Raw genomic sequence first — 23,363 nt, 5'->3', positions numbered from 1 at the left:
TGTGGAGGTCGGAGAAGGTAGTGGGGGGCCGAGGTGGCTGGAAAGCCTTTGGGAGCCTCACCGCCAGGCGAAATTTCCTCTGGCAGCTTCCAGGCCCTGGCCGGGAGCCTGTGCCTGTCTGCCCCACAGAAGGAGGTTGGCTTCAGTTACACCCTGGACTCCAAAGTCAAGAATGGTGAAGGGAGGGGGGGACTGCTCATGGGGCCAGGGGGCAGGGGGTGGAAGGGCAAGGAGCCCAGGCGCCGTGTGGCATCCGGTTTTAAACAGCTCTGCTTAGGAATGGAAGAGAACCTCTCCGGAACATGGGAGGGCCCTGGCAGGGCTCCCAGGGCAGAGGAATGACGCTGCTGCCAACTCATGACGGAAGTAGGTCTGTGGGAAGGGAGGAGGGACGAGGGCACTGAAGGGAGTGGACGCAACCCGGCAGCATTTTTCCTGGAAACAACCCTTGCATGTTTCTTCTGAAAATCAGGAGAGTTTTTATCCCTCCAGGCTCTTGTACCCACGGTTGGCCTACCTCCCGTGAGCGCGGTTTTCCCCAAGTGTACGTGTGCTCGTGTTTGTTTGTTTGTTTATTTTTTTGTGCTCGTGTTTAAAGAAAGAATATTATAAGCTGCTCGTGGTCCCCACCAGGGAACACACTGGGATAAGAGAATGCAAGAAACTCAGCTTTGCCTCCTTGTGTTCCCGAGGCAGGAACAGGCCTTCTCGGTTCTCTCTTCCAGGCCCGGCCTGGGAAGCTCACTTTTTCTCTTGGGAAACTCCTCTGCAGCCCAGTACAGCCAGGGGGCCTGTGAGGGCCTCCTCGGGGCCAGACAGGATGAAGACTCTCAAGGGCGTGCAGAAATCTGCCCTCCCTGACACTTTCAGCAAGGTGAACTCTGGGGAGGAAGGCTTGGGTGTGTGTGGGGGAGCCCAGGGGCTTAATGAGGAGGGGGAAACTGTGACCATTTTTAGTCGCAGGAAGATCTAAAAGCAACACGGTTCCTATGAGACCCAAAGAGTAGAAACAAACCACCAGGCGGCAATAATCCCTTCTCCTTTCCAGAACTGCAACCCACAGCTGTCCTCAATGAGTTGGGGGCATCTCCCAATTGCTTTGACCTCAGCTCTGGTTCACCTGGAGAACTGGTTGGGTAGAGGGAGACAGAAGGAAGAAGTGGATGCTTTCTGCTACTTATTTATTTATTAACAAGACTCCAAACCCAGCATGGGGCCCAACGGGGAAGGTTGTGGGGGGAGACTTGAACTCACAACCCTGAGATCAAGACCTGAGCTGAGATCAAGAGTTGATGCTTGACTGACTGAGCTACCCAGGCACTCCTGAAACGGATGCTTTCTCAACCCACCCCCTTCACAAGGCTTTCTGAGGTAGTAGAGCACCTGTGCCCCTGTAGGAACTCTCGTGTGTTGCTCACAGGAGAGGGAGTTGATACAACCACTTGGGAAGACTCTTGTAACATTATCTAGGAAAGTCCAAGATGTACATAAACTATAACCCAGCAATTCCATTGGTAGCTACATATCCTAAAGCAGCAGTTCTCAAGCCTTTTGGTCTCGGGACCCCTTTGCACTCTGAAATATCATTGAGGACACCAAATAAGGATATTTATTATATTAGAAATTAATACTAAAAATTTTAAAAATCATTAATTCATTTAAGAGTAACAGCGATAGAGCTGTAGCATACCAACATAAATTAATATATTTATAATATATTTAATAAATAAATATATTTATTAATAATTTATTTAATATATTTAAATAAATAACTATATTTTCTAAAACAAAGCAAATTAGTGGGAAGAGTGACATTGTTCAATGGTCTTACAAATCGGATTTCATAGAAGACGGGCATTTTCAGCTGCGTCTGCATCAGTGTGTTGTGATATCTCTTGTCATGTAGCTGCTGGAAAATTCCATCAATCTCTTGTGTGAGAAGGAGGTTTAAAAAGACAAATAACATCTTATTATTATGAAAATAGTTTTGACTTTGTAGATGCCCCTGAGAAGGTCTCTTAGAGGTTCCCAGAAGTCTCCAGACCACACTTTGAGAACTGCTACTTTAGAAAAATTTTATATATCTATGCCAGCAGATGTACAAGCATAATCAGAGAGGCATTGTTTTTAACAGTGAAGAAACCCAACTTAACTGTTTATTAATAGTAGAATGGATAAGTTGTGGCGTATCCTTAGTATTGATGAATCTCACAAATAACACCTTAAAAAAGCAAAATATGATTTCATATTCATAGAGTTCAAAAACACATACAAATATTTTTTAGGAATATAAATATGAAAAAAAAAGGAATATAAATATGTGGTAAAACCTTAAGAAAAGGCAAGGATGGTGGTTGTCCCTGGAATACCATTGCTGAGGGCCACATGTAAAGTTTCAGAGATGTTTCTGTTTCAGTTATGCCGCAATAATAAGCCGGAGCTGAAATCTTAATGGCTTAAGGACAGAAAAGATTCATTATGGGCCAGCTAAGGAGGCCTCCGTGTCTCTGGTAAGGGTGGCGGCGCGAGGGAACACGACAAATCATGTCCTTCAAGGCCATCCCAAAGTGGAGCTCATTGCTTCTGCTTGCATTCTATTGGCCAGAGCAAGTCACATGGCCATGTGGGGAAGTACAATTCGATCATGTACCCAGGAAGGAAAGTGAGACGCTAAGGTCATTTGGGATTGTTCCACTTCTTAACTAGGGTGGTGGGCTAATTATTATATACCACATATATATTTATAGATAAATTTATGCTTATTATGATATACTGTGTGTATACATCTTATTTAAATAAAGAGATATGTGGATCATTTTTAAGTATAAAATATTGGAAGAAAGAAAAGAGAGAAAGAAACAATAGGCCCATAATTGCATCAAACAAATTCATGTATTTGGATTAAAAAAAAATGCAGGTGCTGAGAGAGGGGAAGGTGAGGGCTGAGTGGAGCTGAGTGTAGGAGCATTTGCGATTTCTGGAGCAGCGGTCTGTAAACTGGGGTGAGCATATGCCAGGGACCGCGAAGACATTCTAACGGGTTGCACTGCAGGTGACCTTAAAGACATCCATTTCTAGATGCTCACATTGAGATGTCCTCTTCTGCTAAAGCTGGTGTCCCTGTGATTGCTCCTGTGTTTGGGTGGCTCTCCCCCTTTCTCTTACAGAAGATGTCCTTTCCCCATGTTTTGCAGAAGAAGGGTGCGGCCCGTCTCGTCATCTTGTCATTTGTAAAAATCTTCAACTCCAATCAAAGAGACAATTCAAAGCTTTGGTTAAGGCTGAGTAAGTGAACTACTCTAGTGACTGGACTACAGATCCTTTGGCAAATCAGGCATTATCCCATCATTTTAGCAAAGGTGAAGGAGAAACTAATAAATATTTATTAATATCAGATGATAAATCACTAACAGTAGTCTTGTCATTATGTGTGAGGTTGGGCGCACTCCTCAGAAAGAGTTCACACAATCAAATAATACCACTACCATAAGACACGTCCATTCTGAGCACATTTTCTTGGCATTTGTATTTTTAAAAGTGAGAATTAAGGATAAGAATTGATGTGGAAACTGTGCTCATTCTAAAGAAAGTAATATTCATCCATGGATGCATGAAAAACAAAAAAGCACTAACCGTCTCATTAAGAGAGGCATTTCTTTTTTTTTTTAATTTTTATTTATTTATGATAGGTACACAGTGTGAGAGAGAGAGGCAGAGAAACAGGCAGAGGGAGAAGCAGGCTCCATGCACCAGGAGCCCGACGTGGGATTCGATCCCGGGTCTCCAGGATCGCGCCCTGGGCCAAAGGCAGGCGCTAAACCGCTGTGCCACCCAGGGATCCCCAAGAGAGGCATTTCTAATAAAATTTTACCTTTTGGGGTCATAGTATCTTACCCAAATGTGTCAATAAACAGATGATACATTTATGTTATTTTGATGAATTGTGTGTTACTATTAATTGTAATGATGACTAATTCTGGGAGACAAATTTTTCAGGCTGCAGACCAGCATTATTCAATAGAACTTTCTGTAATGATGGAGATGTTTTCTGTTTACTCTGTCCCGTGCGATTCCATGTGCCACACACGGCTATTGAGCACCTGAAGTGTGGCTAGTGGGAATGAAAAGCTGAAATTTAAATTTTATTTAATTAAAAAATGTAAATAGCCACCTGTGGCTAGTGGCTACCGTATTGGATGGCATAGCATTAGAGCTTTCTGACCCCAGAAAAAGAAATTAGATTTGCATTTATATACATTTTAAGAGAAATGTGATAAGATGATTAATATAAGCTTTTAATCATAAATGTAATATTATATCAGGATAAAGTTCTATAGGGGAAGGGAAATGGAAATATAAATTCAAGGAGGAAAGGAAATAATGTAAAATTTCTGACCTAACGAAGAGCTCATTCACTGTATTTTTAAAAGGATAATGGCGGGTATGAATTGCTATCACATTTAAAATTCTACTTAGGGGATCCCTGGGTGGCGCAGCGGTTTGGCGCCTGCCTTTGGCCCAGGGCGTGATCCTGGAGTCCCAGGATCGAATCCCACATCGGGCTCCTGGTGCATGGAGCCCGCTTCTCCCTCTGCCTGTGTCTCTGCTTCTCTCTCTATCTGTGTGACTATCATAAATAAATAAAAATTTAAAAAAAAAAAAAATAAAATAAAATTCTACTTAGATACGTTTAAATGAGTGACAAGAGTTATTTCAAAATGCTTAAACTGTTAAAATATTTCACATTTACCATGGAATTTAATCTTCTGCAGCTATTTAAACTTAAGATGAAAAATTTTAGATACCAACCCACAAATGCTTAAGGGGGTGCACATAAGGTTTCAAAATTCTTTGAAAGAGGTACGCAAGCAAAATGCTTGCGGACCCCTGAACTAGATGGCATTCGTTGTTCCTTTCAACTCTATTGGTTTTGTGGATATGATCCAAGGGGTCACTCATGAGTGGACACTGTGAATAGCGTGGGAACACATCTCTAAATGTACAAATTCACTTGTAAATAAGTGTTCTAACAAAAAAACCAAAATAAGCCAAGCCAAAAATACACACCTCTTCCCATCTCTCTCTCTTTTTTAAGATATTTATTTATTTATTTATTTATTTATTTATTTATTTATGAGAGAGAGAGAGAGGCAGAGACATAGGAGGAGGGAGAAGCAGGCTCCATGCAGGGAGCCCGACGTGGGACTCGATCCCGGGACTCCAGGATCACGCCCTGGGCCAAAGGCAGGTGCCAAACTGCTGAGCCACCCAGGGATCCCCTCATCTCTCTTTAACACACACACACACACACACACACACACACACACACACACTCACACACACTCTGCCCCAGGAGACCCTCCACTCCTACATTAGTGATTCGGGTGCAGGTGGTTCATGAACTGCTCTTTTGAGAAACAGGAGCTCAGTTAGCAACATGGGGTGGTCCGGCCAGCAAGACATCACCAGAGGTGAGGGTGGCCTCAAAGAGGATCATTAAAGATCAAAGATGCTGTTTGAAGTGGTTTGCATTGCTGCAGCAGCCTGGGGCCTAAGCAGCCCTTGCCCAGAGTGGGCTACACACACGAAGGTCTTGCATGGGTGGTTAGTCTGGTTTTGGTGGAAATCAAGGCAAAGGCCTGAGTTGCAGGTGCAGACTGAGGTCGGTGCACAGATGGCAAAGTGACTCACACTGAAAGAGTCTGGTGGAAGCAGAGACTAGGAGCCGGGGTGGCCCTGGCACGTAAGCCCACTGTCACCGTCCGCCCAATCACATGTAGCTATCTGGCGGCGCTGGCCTCCGGGGAAGTGGGCCTGAGAACGGGTTCAGGCATGATGAGTCCCCAGTTACCCTCGTTCCAGCCCGGCCTCCCTGCAGCGCTGCTCAAGCCCCGGGGTCAGGGATAGCTCAGCCCGTTCTCATGGCAGCAAGAGGGCAGGAGGGACAGGAGAGGGAGCAGGCAGGTCTTGGAATGACCCTAAGTCACCGCAGGCACCAGCCCACCGTGGCGCTGAAGGGGATGGCAGGCTATGCTCACGGCCCAGTGAGTGCTCCCCACAAAGGTGAGCACCGACAGCTGGAGCAGTGTGCATCCTTCTGGCAAGCGGGTGGGGAGGACGGTGTTAGTCATGCTGGGGGAACTGGGATTCCAGACTGGCAGCTCTGAGTCACTGTCTGATTGGCGAGGGACAGGCCTCCCTTTCCTAAGGGTTTCCACTCTCCGCGGGGCCCTGCCCGAGGCCGGCTCAGCCTCGGCCCTGGGACCAGCTCCCAGGAAGCAGCACGAGGCCCAGGCGGCCTTGGCACCCCTTCAAATGCAGGGTGCTTATCAATGCTTATCGACAGGGTTTTGTACCAGGCCCCGGCTGAGGTTGTACAAGAATTCAGAAAATCCCAGGAAAGCTTCGACAGCTCTCTTTAGATCGGGCCCAGGCGGGGGGCAGGGTTCCCACACTCCGCTTTGGCCTTAGTGAAAGCAAAGGCAAACATTAGCCCAGGGTTGGAGAGAAAACCAGACGCCACCTTGTAGGAAGATGGAAGGCTGACTCCAAGAGACTCCGAGAGACGGGAGGTGCAAGGAAAAGGCAGCGTCTGCACTTTATCTTTTCCTTGAGTGTTGTGTGTTTGTCATCTCCCAGTGCCTCAGAGTCTGGTGGCGTGTCACGTGGTCAAGGCCTGGGGCAAGGAATACTGGGGCCAATTGCGGCGCTGATGGCCACTGCGGGAGAGTCTGGTGGTCTTAACCTGGAATAAGGGAGAGAGGGGCATGCGTGCACTTAACAAACATTGAATCCCTTGAAAACGACCTGTGACAACCCATCATTCTCAGCCTTTATTTTAATGCAACTCACGTGACCTTTCCCTGCATGACTCACCCCTGTAGATGGTGCAGGATTTTGACACAACTGTCAGATTCGTGTGCAATTCCCGGCTCCCCGGTCCTAAGCCCATCTCTGCTTCTCCAGCTTGGGAGCCCAGGACGAATGCGCATAAGAATATTGTCATTACAGCTAACCTTGAATTGCTTGGATTCATTAAAACAGCAAATTCTTTGCAAAATTGATAACGAAATGAGATTGCGTCTGTTTTTTCGGCTCCACAGTTTGGCTCAGCTTCATTCCCCCTTGTTGTCAGCACGACTTCCTCTCTTTCCCAGGGTCACTGTCCTGTGATGAGCCCAAGAAGTCAAGGGCTCCGAATGATTATCTGAAACCCAAGGGTCCTTCCTGGTCTTTTAGGCCACGAGAGTCAATTTGAGTGCATGACTTCGGGCTGGGAGTCCCCTCAGTCATTGCCAGGGGTGCTGGATGGCCCCCGACACCAGAGGGGCCGGAGCCTGGACACCCAGCTAGTCTGGTTGCTGCGGTTGCCACCAGTTTATAATTCCATGTCCCCGTCTGAGCCCCAGAGCCTGTCTTGGTGGCTCCCACCTCACCCCTTCTACACCCCCGAGGCCGGGCCTCCCCTCGCTGCCGATCCTGGGGCCTGTGGTACAGCCGGCAGCTCCAGTGCAGGTCCCACTTTTGAGTACGAGACAGGACAATCCCTGGCCCCTTCAGTGCTGGCCTCCGCTAAGGCGGCCTCCCATCAGGAGCCACAGGAGCAGCGTCCCCCTGGGCAGGCTGGCCTAGGAGAGCATGCAGGCCTGGGTGCCCAAGTGGCCTCCGCAGACAGAGCCACCGTCCCCTCTCCCCCTGCATTCCTTTACCCTGAGCCCAGAGCCAGTTCCTTTCCGAGAATGAGTGATGTGCCTTCCACGGAGGCAAACTTCCCTGGGTTTCCTCAGTAGCAGAGTCCTTGGAATCCTCGCAGCCAAGGGGCTGTGACTCAGTCTGTGGGAACTGCTGGACTTGCAGGTGAGCCCTCAGCACAAACGTCTTCTCAGCCCCAAACCAAGCCGAGCTCTGAAACCTTCCCCCATCTCGTTCTCAGGGAATTGTGGCAGCACCTGTTAGCATCTCCGTCCTCTGGAAGGGCGAATGCCACCCCTCATAACTACGCACCACACTTCATTCATCCATGCTTCCATTAAGGGACACTTTGGTTGCTTTTATCTTTTGGCTCTGCACACCTTCTTCTTAACCCTCTTGACTGTCCAGGGACTCGTGTCATTTCGAATCGCCTTCCCTAGGGGAACCTATTGCATAGTCCTCCTACCTGCGGGGATGGCACGTGTAATCCCTGGCTGGGCAGCCACTTCCCAGAACTAAGGCGGTCTATGGAAAATGAGGCACAATTTGTTGGTGTCCCTGCCACTCCTGCACCATTGTACTTCCTGTCACAGCTATTTACTCTTGTTCGGGGAGGGGAGGGGGGACAAAAAGGTCTTTTTTTTTTTTTTTTCCACTTTCAATTCCTACCAGGACAAAGGTTTTGAGGTCTAAATGCACTTTCGGTAGAGAGCGACGGCTACCATTTTTGTCATCTTTTGCAGTTTTGCTTGTCCTTTTGATCTGGCGGTGGTTCAAGCTCCGATTCTGTCTCTGTTGCTCTCTCATTGGACACTGTCTGCAAAGCCCCGAGCTCTTACAGTAAGTTCAGGGAACAGTAATTGTTAGTCTTCACAACAACATGAGGTATGCATCATCTCCCCGTCTGTATAGATGCGGATATTGAGGCCCAGAGAGATTAAGTAACTTATTCAAAGTTACCCAGATCGGAAAGGACAACCCCATCTCTCTGTCTACCCTCCTTCCCTGGGGAGCCGTCATCATGGGCTTGAAAAGCAGCCTTCATGTCCTTCAAAGGACACCTTGATCCCCTAAACCAAAACGCCGCTCCCCTGTACACCCTCCTGGCACTGGGGCTGGTGGACGTTCCCGTCCAGGACCTGAGCTGAGCCCCACTGGAGAATGTGGTGAGGGAGGGACAAGAGGGCTCACCCCTCAGGAGCCAGTCCTGTGCTCCTGGCCCCAAGGCTGCCCGGGTCGCATGCAACACCCACGCAAAATATCTTCCACTGCTGCTGCTGTGGCCACTTTCCAGCGACATTCACAGGGCCCCTCCTAGGATCTAGGAGGTATAAGGAAGAGAAAGAGGTGACTCCTCTCCCCCAAAGAGGGCCTCATCCAAGCAGTGAGATGGACAGACAGGCGAATAGGCTCATATCATGTGACCAGCGACGTGCTGTACAAAGTGCTACGGGAATTCGCAGTAAGCACTGTTGCCCGAGACATTGTGGCAAGTTCCCGCAAGGTGGGGGCCTCGGGGCTGGGTGGACACAGCCTGGAGAGGGTCGGGGGGTGCTATTCTAGATGGAAGGGATGATAAGGTCTAGACGTGTTGGGGAGCCTAGTGTGTCTAGGGACAAAGAGGAGACAGGGTGAGGGCAAAGGGCCGGGGGTGACGGGCCGTGATTCCGCAGGTGAGGGAGGTGACTGTTAACTGGGGGCGAACACAACCGCAGCAGCCTGTCTCACCCAAAGCTTCGTGTGGCTGGGGTGGACAATGAAGAACGAGACCATGATCCATTTCATCTCGACCCCACTCATTCTCAGGGGCCAGGCAACCCCAAGTCACCCTGGAGTCCTCCCTGAAGGCCAGAGCCACCCGGGGCAAAGTCCACCTGGGCACTTCTGTTTTCCCACAGCGACACATCCCCCTTAGGCTGTAGAGGATGAGGGGCTCGTGATAGACTTTGTCTCCCCTTTCTGGATCTCAGGGTTGCACTGAGCTGAACCCCATGCTGGTTCTGGCAGCTGGGCTCTCTGTGCCCCGCAAGGGCAGACTCGAGTGGGGCTGGGGCCGGGACCACTGCGCTTCTCTCCTGTCCCAGGATGGTGTGGGGAAGGGGCGGAGGGAAACAAGGGAGGAGGGCGGGTGGTGGGGGCAGGGGAACAGCCAGGGGCACGAGGTCAGGACCCGGGTCACACTCCCGGCCGGCTGTCACCACACCCCACCCGGCCCGGCCTCAGAGCGGAAGGCCCAGCCGTTACTTCTTCCAGGCAGCTTACACCCAGAGGCAGAAAGGAGAGGAATTCTGGCTTGACCGGGGGTGGGGGTGAGGGGGTGGGGGTCGTGGCGAGCAATCACAAGCTCAGGCCACAGCTGCCCTGCCCAGGAAGCCGGAGCCCCCTGCGTCCCCGGGAGGCGCAGGCCACACTTGCTGTTGGGAGGGCCTCGGAAGCTCCAGTCCTACCCATGGCCCGGGGCCGAGGCCCACCTTGTCCCTTCCGTGTGACTGTGACATTGGGAGACATTAATCTCACCAACTTTCAGCTTTATTATCTGAAAAACGCCTCAAAGGGTGGCTATTCTGATTAGATGACAGCATTTAAATGTGGGGCTCCGTTTCTTGACTCTAGGGACCTTTGGGATTTATACTACTGTGGCTTGTAAGTTCCCAAAGTTGGGGAGGCTGGGCCATCATGTGCTATGCTCCCCAAGCTTTGCCTGCCCGGAGATCAGGGATGTAGAGAGGAGCCAATCTCCGACTGCAGAAGGTCTTCCTTTCCTGGACCCCCGGGGTGGCTCAGTGGTTGAGTGTCTGCCTTCAGCTCAGGGCGTGATCCTGGGGTCCTGGGATCGAGTCCCACATGGGCCTCCCTGCATGGAGCCTGCCTCTCCCTCTGCCTCTCTGTCTCTCATGAATAAATAAACAAAATCTTAAAAAAAAAAAAAGAAAGAAAGAAAGAAAAAGAAAAAAGTCTTTCCTTCCTGCTTTTTCTCCAGGCCCTTTGACTTGAAGGCACATGCCAGCAGAGGTGTGGAAAAGGTCAGAACGATATTAAGACTGATACCTGAATTTGGCAGAGTTGAACTCAAACAGATCATTCAAAATGTACTGATAGCTCTTTCATGGCTGCATGGGGTGCCATTCACTCGTGATATGGATCCTAAGAAATGCTGACCAAGGTTTTGTCAATTGGATCATTTAAAAAATTGTAGGGCCGGGGGCGGGGGGGGGGGTGCGGTGCTCATTGTTTAGAGAGGGTACGTGGCAAATCCATTTTTAAGGAAGTAATTATCTTGTGCTATAAATTGCTTCCTGGTCCAGATTTCCAGGCTAGGATGTGCTCCCAGGTGCGGTGAGATGCACAGCACAAGGCTGATGTCAGAACATACCACCGATTAACTCCCCCAAACTGGCACACGGGCCAGGACGGAACACCCTTTATGCATCAGTTTATCCAATAAATAGTTGCTGAGAAGTCAGCCAAGGCTGAGGGCACAGCGATGAGGACACATTTCCTGCCTCCAAGGACCTCACAGTCTAGTGGCAAAGGAGGCGGGCACTCGGCTCACTCCAGCATGGTATACCAGGTGCTGTGCATTATGCAGACCCTGATTAATTCTAATCTCTTCATGTTGAATATCTAATCAAAACACTGAGTTATCTGGCTTTCCCTTCCACAGATTGGCACTCAGTGGGATCCGTGTCTGATATTATGAAAATTGCACAATACCATTATGAACGAATCATAAATGACACATTTTTGTACAAAAATCTATTCGGAAAAAAAAATTCAGATTCTCTCCTCAACATATGTCACTATATTGGCAAAAGCATGAATTCATTATTTCGTTTTCCTCTCCAATTTTGTTCTAGTCTTCGAGATGACTTTGTACAACAGTGTGCAGGATTCCTTACTTCCTCTGACCCCCTCCAGGTCTGGGAGGGCTCAGTGGTGAGGCAGCTGAAACACTCACAAGTCAAGGCGGAGCTCATGATTGGGTTTTGTGAAAATCCATGAGTCCAAGCTGCTGCCAACATATCTTAGCAGAGCAAAGCTTTTTTGGGGATCCAGAATTTATTTTGAAGGAGTAAAGATGAGTAAGTTAAGAAATGACATGGGGAAGTCTAAGGATACAAGGATCTTCGGATGAAAGTTATAGGGAAGTGGATTGGTGATCAAAGCAAGGAAGAGTTTATCATAGGTGGTGAGATTGGTAGCGGCAGTGGGTTTCCTGCTGTTGACAGAGGCCAAGCAGAGGTGTGATGACAGCCAAGGGTTCCCAAACTGGGTGGGAGGTTGGATCACATGAACTCTGCAGTTCTTTGTGCTGAACCTAAGTCCTTGCTCTGCTTTTAGCTGATTGAGCAACCCTGGGCCAGCAACACTACCTCTCCTGGGCTCCATTTTATTATTGCTAAGTTGAAAAGAGGGACCAGCTGTTAGAGCCCTTGATGGCCACTGTCACAGAACCTCAGACCTCCAGCTCTGGACCTCAAAGGCCAGTGAGCACAGTGTTGGGAGTTGGACCTCCAGATACATCAACTCCCATCTGATGACTCGGAAGTTCCTCCAATCCCCAACATCGGAGACCAGCAAAGCCAGTTCATCTTGTTCTAATTATTATTTAGATCACTATTTGTCTCATTCCTGAGCTAGGCTTGAATCAAGTCAGACCTGTTAATTGAATCAAGGTTATATAATCACATTTGGGCATTTAAATGCAAACCAATTATTTCAGAGCCCAAGCATCTTATACACAAGGAGGGAGTTCTAGTACCTGGCAGGAATGTATGCTAATGTGCAAAGCCTAACCCTTAAAGTGGAAGGTGGAGCCTTCTTGGGCACTCCTGTTTCGATGAACTTGTTGTAATAGTTACTGCTCTGGGCACATTCTGGGAAGATGCTGGAAACATCTCAAACAAGTATGACATTGATGTTACCCCAGCTTGTCGAACCCATTACATTTGGAATAGGTCTCCCTGTAGCATTGGGCTTGGTTTATAAATATATTCTCAGAATCTGTAGGAAGCATTTGCAAGGAGGCCCTCTTGGCCTTTCTGGTTATCAGCATTCCCTCCTTCCCTCCTTTGACAACGTCATGCCCAATCAAGCATTCAGATTTTTTTCACTTGGATCTCTTTCTGGGTTCTAGTCTCAGTCCTGATGCTTCCAAATCTTGCACCCCTCAAATATTGGCCCCCTCTACAAAGAGAGAGGAAAGCAGGGAGGAAGTGGTGGAAAAGTCATTGATGAGTTGTCTGAGGACTAGCAACATAAAGCAACGCATTAAGGAAGAAGGTACCAGACTCGAGTTTGTCCCTAAACTTTCTAAGACTCACCTAGGCTAAACAGACTCAGGGGAGCCTAGCCCAGAGATTCCTTGTATATCCTGCTTTCCTTACTTGGAGGGTGAGGGACCAGATGCCCAGCCTCTGTCCAGTGTTGAGAAGTGACCTGGCAGGCTCTGTCAAGATCACCCAGTCTTGAAACATAACCAGATGCCTTCGCCGGAGATGACATGCTCCTGGATGAAGAAGCACTTTCTGCTCTCACACTTTGTCTTTGACTCTGACAAAGCGTTGTCAGGCACATCTGAAGAGAGATATTCCAGAGAGGGTTTTATCTTTGCCACCATCCTGGCTAGGAAACCCTTACAGACTTGGAGTTGCAAAGTCAAGGAGGGACTAAGCACTGGAGGTGGAGTTCTTGGGACAGTTTCACTGCAAACACAGGGCTGGAATGTATCACATGTGGGCAGTGTGCCCTGTGCAGAGCCACTGGACAGGGGACACTGTCTTCAGCAAGGCCAAAGGAAAGAGCAAGTTGATTTTCTCAAATAGGCTTCATTAGACCCACAGAGGACTAACCTTATGCCTGACTTTGGATTACCTGACTTTTCTCGCCAGGAATTGTATTAAATGACTATTTGGAACTGAAGGCCTATTTTTAAAAAAGATTTTATTGATTTATTCATGAGAGACACACACAGAGAGGCAGAGACATGGGCAGAGGGAGAAGCATGTTCCCTGCAGGACTCGATTTCAGGACCCTGGCATTACGACCTGAGCCAAGGGCAGATAGATCCTCAACCACTGAGCCATGCTGGTGTCCCCTGACGGTCTTGATAGACTTCGGTGTGGCTTCTCAGTCTTTTGAGAGTTTAGCTATCAAAAGTTCATTTTTATTCCAGGTCAGCCCTTCACCCCCTTCCTGCCGAGACACCTGTGACACAGATAAGCCCATGACATCTGGCAGGGCTGACAGGAGTATTTAATTGAGGCGGGAGTGTGGGTGTTAGCATATCAAAGTAGATCTGAGGAAACATTCCAAACCAACTCTTCTACACTGGGAACTCAACCCCTAAGAAACAATCCTGATAAGGGCAACTGTCCCACCTCACTGAGGGAAGTGCGGGGTTAAGGGCATGTCTGTTATGTGCCAGCACCCAGGTAAGAGGCTCAGCGCGGTTCCACTCGTTCACTTAAGGGACTACCACAATTGCTACTCTGGAGACTAGAGCATGTGAAGCGGAGAAATAAAACACCATCCCTGTCCTGAGCTCTGGGGTGGTGGCTATCAGGGCCCAAGATGCCAATGGAGCTGAATGGTGGCCTATAAGTGCTTGGCTGAAAGAATGGTTTCAAGCCTAAACTCATTTGCATCACTCGTCTATCAGGGGACTCTGACTAGAAGCTATTTTCAGATGACGCAGATGCCCAGGAGGCACTTGCCTCCTGCCGGTGACACTTCTAAGAGTGGCTCTTGCCACATGACTCTAGTGACAAGTGAAGCTTTTCTCTAATGATGTCATTAATAATTCCCAACATCCCAGGAGGGAGAGACTACGACTGGAAATAGCTTTCCTGGTGTATCCCTCTTGTTATATTCCCAGACCTGTGGGCAGAAAAAGAAACCTTTGAATGTTGAGTACATTTAAAAAAAAAAAAAAGCTTGAAGTTATGGGATTTGGCTACTTTAAAGTATGTGGTACTGTCAGTGTCTAAAACAGGAGATGGCCAGACTCAGAGTTCAAAATGTCTAAGTAGCTGTTTGGCAGCCGATGTTTCAAGACATCTTAGAGGAGATTATTGGGACCATGAGTCTGTAGTCACTTTCTCAGCAGAGCTCTTAGGTCTTGGAGTTCATAAAAGATAATCACAATTCCTCCTTTTAAGGAAATTTTAGTCAAATTATTTTTTCTGCCTGAGGCACTGCCTTCCATCTCCTTATTCCCCAATTCTATCCATCCACAAGACCCAGCTCAAATGTCACCTCCTTTCATAAGTCTTCCATGATAGACACCAGTTGGAATTAACTTTTTCCTTCTCTAACTCCCATGGAACTTTATCTACACCTCTCTGATGTCCACTTTCCACTTACTGTAACGTAAATTACACACTTGTTTTATATCAGTACACTTCAAAAGATTGAATTCCTACAGAATATGTCCTTTGACTACAGTAGAACTAAATTAAAAATAAGCTACTTAGATAATCCTAAATACTTGAAAATCAAAAAATGCACTTTAGAAAATATTCAAATTGAATGACAATGAGAATTCAATGCTACATTTCAAAATTTGTACAGTGCAGATAAAGCAGTGCTTAGAGTAAGGTTAATAGCATTAACCTGATCGTGTTGGAAAAGAAGGAAGTTTTATTTATTTATTTATTTATTTATTTATTCATTCATTCATTCATTCATTCATTCATTCATTTTTTAAGTGGACTCCACACCCATGCCTATGTGGGGCTTGAACTTACAACCCAGAGACCAAGAGTCACATGTTCTACTGACTGAGCCAGCCAGGCACCCCAAGAAGGAAGTTTTAAAATTAATTATCCAAATTTCCACTTTATTTTCAAAAATTTACTTAAATTGAATTAACGTTTAATGTACTATTGGTTTCAGAGGTAGAGGTCAGTGATTCATCAGTCTTATGTATATCCAGTGCTCATTACATCACGTGCCCTCCTTAATGTCCATCACCCAGCTACCCCCTCCCCCCGCCTCCCTCCCCTCCAGTGACCCTTAGTTTGTTTGCTATGATTAAGAGTCTCTTATGGTTTGTCTCTCTCTCTGATTTTGTCTTATTTTATTTTTTCCTCTCTTCAGCTATGACCCTCTGTTTGTTTCTTAAGTTCCACATGAGTGAGATCATATGATAATTATCTTTCTCTGATTGATTTATTTCACTTAGTATACTATCCTCTAGTTCTATCCATGTCATTATAAATGGCAAGATTTCATTTTTTAAAATGGCTAACTGGTAGTCCATTGTGTGTATATATACCACATAGTCTTTATCCATTCATCTATTGATGGACATCTGAGCTCTTTCCATAGGTTGGCTATTGTGGACATAGCTGCTATAAACATTGGGGTGCAGGTGCCCCTTCAGCCCTTCAGTTCACTACATTTGTATATTTGTGGTAAATACTCAGTAGTGCAATTGCTGGGTCATAGGGTAGCTCTATTTTCAACTTTTTGAAGAACTTCCATACTGTTTTCCAGAGTGGTTGCACCAGGTTGCATTCCCATCAACAGTATTAGAGGGTTCCCCTTTCTCCACATCCTCACAAATGTCTGTCATTTCCTGACTTGTTAATTTTAGCCATTCTGACTGCTGTGAGGTGGTATCTCATTGTGGTGTTCATTTGTATTTCCCTGATGCCGAATGATGTTGAACATTTTTCATGTGTCTATTGGCCATTTGTATATCTTCTTTGGAGAAATGTCTGTTCATGTTTTCTGTCCATTTCTTGGTTGGATTATTTATTCTTTAGGTGTTGAGTTTGATAACTTCTTTATAGATTTTTTGATACAAGCACTTTATCTATGTTCATTTGCCCTTTAAAAAGGAGAAAAAAGAAGGTAAAGAAATTAAACCCAAAGAAAATAAAAGGAAATAATAACTATAATAATAGTTATAATAATAACTAAAAGCAGAAATCAATATATTGGAAAACAAACTAGGTATTTTTAACAAAGTTGGTAATTGGTACTTTAAAAAGTTTCATAAAATTTGTAAACCCCTAGCAAGATTTCTCAATGAAAAAAGAAAGAAAGAAAGAAAGAAAGAAAGAAAGAAAGAAAGAAAGAAAAGAAAGAAAGAAAGAAAAAGGGACACTTGGGTGGCTCAGTGGTTGAGCATCTGCCTTTGGCCCAGGGCATGATCCTGGAGTCCTGGGATCAAGTCCCATATCGGGCTCCCCACATGGAGCCTGCTTCTCCCTCTGCTTGTGTCTCTGCCTCTCTCTCTCTCAAAGGGGGGGAAAAAAAGAAAATACAAATGACCAATATACGGGATGGAAGAAGTGATATCATTACTAATCCTGCACACATTATAATTACAATAGGGGAATGCTATGAACAACTTTATGCTAACCAAGTTGGTAACATAGATGAAATAAACAAATTCTTTGAAAAATAAACTTACCAAAACTGACTCAGGAAGAAATTGAAAATTAAGTAGCCTGTATTTTATAAAGAAACTGAATTTGCTATCAAAAACTTCCCACAAAGAAAATTCTATATGTAGCTGATTTCGCTTGTGAATTTGACTTATTTAAAGGGAAAAAATTACAAATATTGCGTAACAGTTTAAAAAGGGAGAAGAAAGGAAAATTTCCCAATTTATTTTCTGAGATTAGCATAATTCTGATATCAAGACTTAATAAAGACATTTACAGAAACAAAAATAACAGGTCAATATATCTGTAAAGATAGACATAAACATTCTTAACAAAATATTGGCAAATAGAATTCAGCAATACATAAAAATTATGCATTGTGACCAAGTGTTTATCCTAGGAATATAAAGTTGGTTTTACATTTGAAAACAAATCAACTTAATTCATAATAACAGAATAAAGGAGAAAAAAATATATAATCATTTTAGTAGAGGTAGAGAAAGCATATGACAAAATTGATACCCATTCATGCTTTAAAAAAAAGCCAACAACAACAACCAGACATTTAGGAATAGAAGGGAATTTTCTCAATCTGATAAAGTGCATCTATGAAAAAAACCTACAGTTAACATCTCATACATGGTGAAATATTGAATATTTCCCTCCTAAGATCAGGAAAAATGAGAGGTTGTCAATTTCTAATGCTTCTATTCAGCTTGTAATTGGAGGTCTTAGCCAGGGCATTAAAACATGAAAATAAATGAAAGAATTAAAGTTTGGAAATAAAGAATAAACTGTAGTTGCAGATGACAGGATTGTTTATGTAGAGAATCCTGAGGATAAAAAGCCAATATACAAAAATAAATTACATTTCTATGTAATAGCAACCAACAATTGGAAAATAAAGTTAAAAAATATAAAATAGGAATTAATTTAATAAATGATGTATAATAAGTCTATATTACAAACTACAAGAGAGTATTGAAAGAAATTAGAGACCTACAATATTGAAAGATACATGTCATGGATTGGAAGATTTAATATAGTTACAACGTTAAATTTACTCAAAATGATCTAAAGATTCAATAAAATTTCGATTTTAATCCTAAGAGGCTTTTGTAGAAATTTACAGGTTGACCCTATAATTTATATGGAAATACAAAGGGTCTAGAATAGCCAAAACAATTTTGAAAAGAAAAAAACCCCAAGCGGGAGCACTCACACTCCCTGATATCTGTACTTCTGACGAAGCTACTGTAATCACAATAATGTGCTATTTAGGGAAGGAAACACAAATACACAAATCAATTGGAACAGAGTGGTGAGTATGGAACTATGCCCATAAATACATGGTTTATTGACTTTTGACAGAGGCATCATCAGCTTTCAATGGGAAATGTATAATCTTTTCAACAAATTGTTCTGGAATAACTGGATAAGCTAAACTAGATAAAACAAACCTCAATATTTACTATTTCACACTGCACAAAGTCTAACACAAGATGGAATGTAGGCCTATTTGCCAAAGCTAACATTCTAGAGCTTCAAAAGAAAACATAGAAGAATATCTTTCTCAGATTAGGCAAAATTTCTTAAGTAAGACATGGACAACAATAGTCAAAAAAGAAAAAATAAAGATAAATTAGACTTCCACGAAATTAAATTCTCCTGCTCATTGAAAGAAATCATTAGAAAATAGGCAAGCGGGCAGCCCCGGTGGCGCAACGGTTTAGCGCCGCCTGCAGCCCAGGGCGTGATCTTGGAGACCCTGGATGGAGTCCCACGTTGGGCTCCCTGCATGGAGCCTGCTTCTCCCTCTGCCTGTGTCTCTGCCTCTCTCTCTCTCTCTCTCTCTCTCTCTCTCTCTCTCTCTCTCCTCTCCCTCTCTCTCTCTCTCTCTCTCTCTCTGTGTGTCTCTATGAATAAATAAAAATCTTAAAAAAATAAAATAAAAAATAGGCAAGCTACATAGTAGGAAAAATATTCACAATGTATGTATTTGATGTAAGGCTTATATCTAGAATACAGAAAGAACTGTTACAAGTTAACTGTTACAAGTCAAAAGATAACCCAATTTCTAAATGATGGGCAAAAGATTTGAACAGGCAGTTCGTGAAAGAAGATATATGAGTGACAATAAGCACCTGAAAAGGTGCTCGGCATCATTACTGGTGAGGGAAAGACATTAAAATAGAAAGGTGATACCGTTTCAAATTTACTCAAATGACTTAAATTAAAAGCCCCAAATGTTGGTGAAGATGAGGAGCACCTGGATCTCTCCTAATTGCAGGTCCTAGAATGTTACATGTGAAAATCATAAAACCATAAAAAAAATTGGCCTACTGCTATAGATGGTTTACGTCCTCCCCTCTCCCCAGATTCTATGTTGGTGTTGGGAGATGCGCCATTTGGAAGGTGACTGGATCATGAGGCTGGAGTCCTTATGAATAGAATTAGTGCCCTCATGAAAAGGACTTCAAAAACATCCCTCACCCCTTTCACTGTGGGAGCACCCAGTAAGAAGACAGTCATCTTTGAACCAGGAACCAGGCCCTTGCCAGACACTGAATCTGCTGGTGCCTTGATCTGGGATTCCCCAGCCTCCAGAACTGTGAGGAATAAACTTCTGTTGTTTATAAGAACCCCCCGTCTATGGTGTTCTATAAGAGCAGCCTAAATGGACTGAGACTTCTACCCTATGACCCAATAGTGCCCCTTGTGGGTATTTACCCAAAGGAAAAAAATATACCCCCCCAAAAAATAATTTTTTAAAGATGGCACAGACACATTATTCTTATCCCAAACGGAAAAGAATCCTAATGCCCGTTAACAGGATGGACATACAATTGTGGAATATTCATACAATGAAACACTACTTGGCGATCTTTCCCTCTTCACACACATATACACACATTTACACTTGTTTTGCTTCCTAAATCTGTACATGTGGAAAACCATGAGTTTGCACTGATGCCTACAATTCCAATCCAGGCATTGCAAGGTTTCACTTCTTTCTCTTTCCATACCTATAACCCCCTTATCCTTAATATACTTACAAGCTCATCAGTGTCCCTCTACGTGACCTGTCTCCCAGCTCTTCTTCATCTCGATGCTCTCTTGACTACGTACAGGCTCCGACACTGCACATTGGGCTGTCCCTCCTTGTGGATGTCCGCCTTCCCCCACTAGAGCTTGACTGGAACTGCTCTGGGCCACCGAGGGCCCCACTGTGGACACCTACCTCGTCTGGGCCCTCTCGTGGCTTTAAGACCAAATGGTTCAGGAAGAAAAGGGAAGCAACAAGTAGAAGAAGCAAAGGAATGGATGAATTTCACTCTTGCTTGTTATTATCATTATTATTTTATAATTTAAGCTCAGTTTCTTTCCTTCTTGGGGAACCTCAATTTTTACAATCAGGTAGGGGGGAAAAAAACTATGGAATTTTCTTGGACAAAAGGGCAGTCCTCTCTCGAGGAGAAAGTCTCTTATTCTGCTAAAGGCTTTTATTCAAACACCTGCTAATTTCCCCCTTCTTCTCACTGTCAGTAATATCAACAGTCTTCCTTGGTGCCAAATGACAGGCACATATTTTACATGTTTTAGCTACTCTGAGCTCAGGTGGTCTTCATTTAACAGATGAGAAGTTTGAGTCTTAGGTTAAGGAGTAACTGGGACTTGAAACACAATGTTTCTCTTCTAAAACTTGTATTTCCATCATACTGAATGGCTCCCCTATAATCTACCAAGAGAGCAACACACACAATTCACTATACTGTGGTTGAGAAGAATTAACTCTGCTTGTCTGGGGGAACCCAGATGGGGGAGTTCCATAGAAAAGCTCTAGCCCAGGCTGCCCAGAGAGAGAACTGACCAACTCAGAACAGTCCAGAAAGACTAAGGAAGCAGAGAATTCACAGACCTAGAGGTGTGGAGGGCTCTTTTTGTAAAATAATAGGTTTCCAAACATACTCCTCCCATGATTCCATTATATTATCCTTAGATTTAATGATTTGCTTCCAATTTATAAGAGATTTGATGCTTAATTTTTAAAACCTAGTGGATTATTATTAGGCTCACACCAGTCCCTGGGGGAAGGGGATTGGTGAGTACCGAACTAGGAAAGACTTCAATAGCATGTTTATTTTATGACAGACATAAAATGCATTAAAACCCTGCTTTATTATATTTTATTTGAACTTTCCAACGTTACGGATGTATTTTATTACACTAGTTTCTAGCATCCGTTAAGAACAAGTCTCAGGAGTACACAGAAGCTCCTTTGCTGTTTTTACAATTCCCTGTGTCTGAAATTGTTTCGAAATAAGGAGTAACAAACAAAAAGCATCAACCAAATCCAAGAACACTGTAACAAATGTTTATTGTAGAATAGTACTTAAGTATCATATTTCTTGCTAAAACCAACTCTATCACAAATATAGAAACTATTTAAATATTGGAATCAAAACACCTGTATGTTGAGCTCTACGTCTATGAAATAGCATTACTTTCTCTAAACATGTTCTCTTTATTTGCCAAATTTAATTCCCAGCTTTAAATGCTTTCTCCACCCCCCAAATTGTTCTCTCTGTATAAGATAAAACTCGAAAATTTACCAATTTCATTTCTTATTGAGAAGTGAAATAGGAGCCATAACTCAGGGGGGAAGCTCAGAAGGCAGGTCCAGCTGCTCTCTTCTGAGAAAGACCCTCCAGCAGCACGTCCCCTGTCCCCCATTTCCCTCTTAACTGGTTTCCTGAAGTAGCAGGTAGAGTTTGGTAGGGAATCGCTGTGGTCTGGTGTCAGTAGACTCACACAAGTCTGAGGTCTGAAGTCACAACTCCAACGTGGTCTAAGAAATGTGAAGCAGAAAATGCAAATGGATCTCAGCTGTGATGGTGGAAGCAAACACGACAGTGTTTGTTGGGGTGAGAAAATTGGCTTGGATTTGAATCAAGGAAACAGGGTAACCAGCAGGGATTTGGGGAGAACAGCGGAAAGCGGAAGCTCCTCCTTGGGGCCATCCTCATGATGAGATACATCATCAAGTCTATATCTCAAGTCTGGCTGTGGCACCTGCCTCTGACACTTCAAAGCAAAGGAAGTCCCCTTCCCTGGATTGACCCCATCTCCTGTGAGCTCCTCAGTCACCCAAGGTAAAACTGAGAGTTGTTCTAGATGCTTTCTTCTCCCTCACTCCTGGCTGTAGATTGGGAGGCTTGTGGCAGGGCCCCTAGATTACTGGTCCCTCACTCAGACACCTTGATGGCCTAGGACTCTGACCTTGCATGTATCCTCCAAATGATGAAACCTCAAAATCTGACTTACCTGAGACCAAATGGTATAAATGAGAAGAGAACTTAGCTGATACTCAGTGCTACACATACCTGCCAAGGACACCGGGAGGCATGTTTTCTGGCTAAGGTGTGTGTCCCTGAAGGCCGCCTCAGAGGGGACCACGCAATTCTGTACATGTTGTCTGCTGGTGCTGAGGTCAGCACCAAGGGCAGGGACATGGTCAGTGATGGGTGGAGGTGGCCAGTGATGAAGGAGGTACATGTATGGATGCCTGGCTTTACATGCATCCTCTCGCTTCATCCCTAAGCAGCCCCGTGAGGCAGAGGATTATCAGCACCATGGTATAGCTGAGGAAAGGGAAGCTCAGAGAAATGAAATCACTTGCCCAAGGTCACACAGGAAGAAGCTGGGGTTGGAACTCAGGTAGTTGTCTCTTGAGCTAGCATCCTTTCCTGCTGCGCTCTACTACTCATACTCACAGAAGGAGAAGGAGGCTCCGAACATTGTCGGGATGTCAAGTAAGAGCAGGTCATCCATGCCTGTCACAGAGACAATGTATAAGGGGAGGGGTGCAGTGGGCACAAACCAGAGTACAGTGGGCTGAGGAGGGATTGGGTTTGAGGAACTAGAAGACTCTGCTGTAGACCTCTTTCATCAAGTGTGGCAATTCAAAGGAGGTGGTTGGATTTTTTTTTTTTTTTTTTTACGGTTGGGAGGGACTTGGGCCAGTCCTGGAAAAATCTGCAGAGAGCAAGGAATGCGATCAGGAGGGAAGGGGAAGCCCTGGGTGAGACAAGGGACATCTCCTCTTAGTCTGAACGTGGTAACCCAGGACTGCTTGGAGATACCGGTAAGTTTATGGGAGGAGGAGGTTGAGGGGCTCATACCCTCTTTCTTTGGTGGAACAAGTGATGGGGCCATTGGTGGAGGGTGAGGGAGGTGGAGCCCTTCAGACAAGGGTGCTTTGGGGTGGCTGCT

The 23,363-nt window shown here is 45.0% G+C and overlaps 1 long non-coding RNA gene across 1 annotated transcript; it reads left to right on the top strand.

Moving 5' to 3' along the window:
- Window positions 1-232: 232 nt before the first annotated feature.
- Window positions 233-3,865, top strand: LOC129511422 (uncharacterized). The gene is made up of 3 exons (XR_008664816.1): window positions 233-874; window positions 3,195-3,285; window positions 3,690-3,865. It is a non-coding gene; the product is annotated as an uncharacterized LOC129511422 (long non-coding RNA).
- Window positions 3,866-23,363: the final 19,498 nt, after the last annotated feature.

This window comes from Nyctereutes procyonoides, unplaced genomic scaffold (assembly GCF_905146905.1).
Source record: "Nyctereutes procyonoides isolate TBG_1078 unplaced genomic scaffold, NYPRO_anot_genome, whole genome shotgun sequence".
In the NCBI taxonomy this organism is placed as follows: Eukaryota; Metazoa; Chordata; class Mammalia; order Carnivora; family Canidae; genus Nyctereutes; species Nyctereutes procyonoides.
The sequence above is the reverse complement of the archived record's forward strand: the minus strand, read 5'-3'. Positions and strand labels throughout refer to the sequence as shown.